A 3,713-nucleotide genomic window follows, 5' to 3' on the forward strand; every position below is an offset into this window, starting at 1 on the left:
TCATCAATAACAACACTGGATGATTCCATAACAGTTTGAGTTCTCATGTTATAAACACGATAAGCTCTACTATTCATAGAATATCCAAGAAAAACTCCTATATCACTTTTTGAGTCAAATTTTCCAATATTCTCACAGTCTCTAAGAATATAGCATATACACCCAAAACACATGAAAATAACTTGCATTGGGTTTTTTACCTTTCCAGATTTCGTAGGGAGTTTTGGAGGTACTTGGGCGAACAAACACTCGATTGATTGTGTAGCAGGCAGTGAATATTGCCTCTGCCCACAATCGTTTGGAGAGTTTCTTACTATTTAGCATTACTCTGTCCATCTCCTGCAAGGTTCTATTTTTTCTCTCAACAACCCCATTTTGTTCAGGAGTTTTGGGAGCTGAGAACTCATGGGAAATACCTAGAGATTTACAAAAATCATCATAAACAGTATTCTCAAATTCCTTACCATGATCACTTCTGATTCTCACAATTTTACCTATATTGCAATATTTTTCATCTCTTAATTTAATGCACAGATTTTTGAAGGCATCAAACGTGTCTGACTTTTCTCTTAAAAAGTCAACCCAAGTAAAACGAGAAAAATTATCAACACACACAAAGATGTACCTCTTTCCATTAATACTTTCAACTTGAATAGGACCCATGAGATCCATATGCAAGAGTTCAAGAACTTTTGAAGTATTGATTCCTGTGACACTTGTGTGGGAGATTTTTAATTGTTTCCCCAACTGACAAGGTTCACATTTACCTGCAGATTCTTTACCCAATTTGGGTAACCCACGAACTAACCCTGCACTTGCAATCTTTTTCAAACTTTTGAAATTTATATGACTTAGTTTCTCATGCCATAAGTCGGTGGTATTACCTATAGCCGAATGACATGTGAGGGTTGGCGAAAGAGTATAGCAACTATCAATAGATCTATATCATTTTAATACACTCACACCATTTTGATCAATAACATTACAATCATCACGAGAAAATTTTACTTTGAAGCCTTAATCACAAATTTGACTTACACTAATTAAATTAGCTTTAAGGCCTTCAACAAGCAAAACATTTCTCAATGTTGGTAATCCATCAAGACTTAGGGTACCTTTTCCAACAATATTACCTGACATACCATTACCAAAGGTTACAACACCACATTTCAAGGATTTGAAATTTGTGAGTATATTTGCATCACCTGTCATATGTCTATAGCATCCACTATCAAAATACCAAGAGTTAGAGGCACGAGATTTATGACAAGTAAAAGTAGCAAGACAATTTGTTCTTGCTCTTTCAATCCAAACACTTTTTGATGGTTTTTTCACAACTTGTTTTGTTTTACTATAATGATTTAAATAATTGTTTTTGAAAAAATTCATCATAGTAAAACATCTAGGCCGGATGTGCCCTTTCACTCCACAAAAATGACATATTGGAATGAACCGATCTGTTTTATTTCTTTTGAGAAAATTGTCTTGTTTAACAGATGTGGAAACAGATTGGACTTTTCTATAATCACCTGTCTGAGATGTACCTGCAGAGACGTTAGTGGTTGACACATAATGAATGCCAGATTTCACAAAAATGGGTTTTCCTTTTGATTTAAAACTATCAGATCCTAATCCCAAAAAATTACAAGCTTTTTGTCCTGCACCAATAACATCATCCAAGATCCTGGAATTTGGATTAAGCATTTTAACAACTTTTACCATGTAGTTAATTTCATTTTATAATCTCTTAATTTCACAATCTTTTGCAATAATTTTATCCTCAAGATTCTTCACAGTGTTTTCAAGTTCATCATTCTTTTCCTGTAAGGATTTGTTATTGCTTGCCATTAAGCGATTATCAAAACAAACCTTTAACCATTGATCATACATATCTTTGTATGATTCTTTTAGAGAGTCCTCATCTAGATCAGACTCACTGGATTCACATTCAAAATTATCTTCCTGAACTGCGTTGTTCAGACAAACAACCCTTTTATTAACCTGTGAATTCAAGGTTAATCCAGATACAACAGAGGTTAAAGCAAGGTTTGAGTTATCTTCCTCATCGCTACTTTCAGAGTCCTGATCACTCCAAGTAGTTGTCATTACCTTTTTATTTTTTTTCAGTGTATTGGCACATTCAGATTGAATATGACCAAATCCCTCACATTCCCTGCATTGCACGCCTCTTTTATTGCTATTGTCAAAAGGTTTAGAGAATTGATTACCTTTGGAAGATTTGAACGTGGATTTTTTGTTACCAATCTTTTTCAGGTATTTTTGAAAATTTTTGGTCAGCAAGGCCATTTCGTCTTCACCATCATTTTCATCTGAATCTTTCATATTTGACGATTTGAGAGCAACTGATTTTTCTTTGGGAGCACTTGGTTTTTCTTTTTGACAAATTTGCTGATTGAGTTCAAACATTCGCAATGAACCCATCAACTCCTCTACTTTCATTGTGTCGAGATCTTTTGAGAGCAACTGATTTTTCTTTGGGAGCAATTGGTTTTTCTTTTTGACAAATTTGCTGATTGAGTTCAAACGTTCGCAATGAACCCATCAACTCCTCTACTTTCATTGTGTCGAGATCTTTTGCCTCCTCAATTGCTGTGAGATTTGTTTGAAACCTATTAGGAAGAACTCTAACAATTTTCCGAACTAACACATTATTTTCCAATTTTTCTCCTAAAGCAAAATATTCATTAGCTATATCAGACAGTCTTTCATAGAATTCTGTGAGAGACTTAGTTTCTGTCATTCTAAGATTTTCAAATCTTGTAGTTAGCATAACAAGCCTAGAACGCTTTACATCAACAGTTCCTTCAAATTGAGTTTGAAGGATTTCCCAAGCTTCTTTGGCAGAGTCACACGAGGATATTAATTTTATGTATCCTTCACCGACTCCATTAAAGATAGCATGCAAGGCTTTGTTGTTATAACTAGACAATTTATCTTCAGCATCGATCCAGTTAAGTTCAGAGTTTACCTTTGTTACATCATTTGATTTAGATGGAGGTGTCCAACCGGTTAAGATTGATCTCCACGCCTTTTCTTCTTGAGATTTAATAAAGGATCTCATCCTCACCTTCCAATAAGGATAGTTGGAATCATTCAGTAAAGGAGGACGAGTTATAGATCCACATACTGTAAAGAAAGACATTTCACAAGGCACAAAACAAACGAAAAGATACAAGATCTCACTAAGAGTTTAGTGACCCGCTCTGATACCAATTGAAATTTCATATTTTAATATTACCAAGTGATTTAAAATAAAAAACTTAATTAAATGTGGAATACTGATTAAGTTATTTAGACAGATTTCAGTTTTGTTCACACTACTTATGCAACTGTTTAAACAGAATTAGAAAAACAGGTAAAAATTCAACACACGAGAATTTTTACGTGGTTCAGAAATCTTTTCAGATAACCTACATCCACGGGGCCACGCCCAGAGAATAAACCAATTAGTAAAGAAACAATGTGTACAAAAGCATTGACTTAAACAATGTAAGACTCCCTCTTAAACTATTGTCGCAGTCTTGTTGTACTCTTCTCTACAAATCTGATTTGATGAAACACTGATTCTCTTGAACTCCCTTCAAAGAATAGCGAGTGTACACTTCCTCGCGAAGTGAGACTTAGATAGAATCCTCTCCCGAAGATCCTTATGAACACGTTCACAATAGACACTATCTGTTTACAATGGACTA

The sequence above is a fragment of the Humulus lupulus genome, chromosome 4, assembly GCF_963169125.1.
Source record: "Humulus lupulus chromosome 4, drHumLupu1.1, whole genome shotgun sequence".
Taxonomy (NCBI): Eukaryota; Viridiplantae; Streptophyta; class Magnoliopsida; order Rosales; family Cannabaceae; genus Humulus; species Humulus lupulus.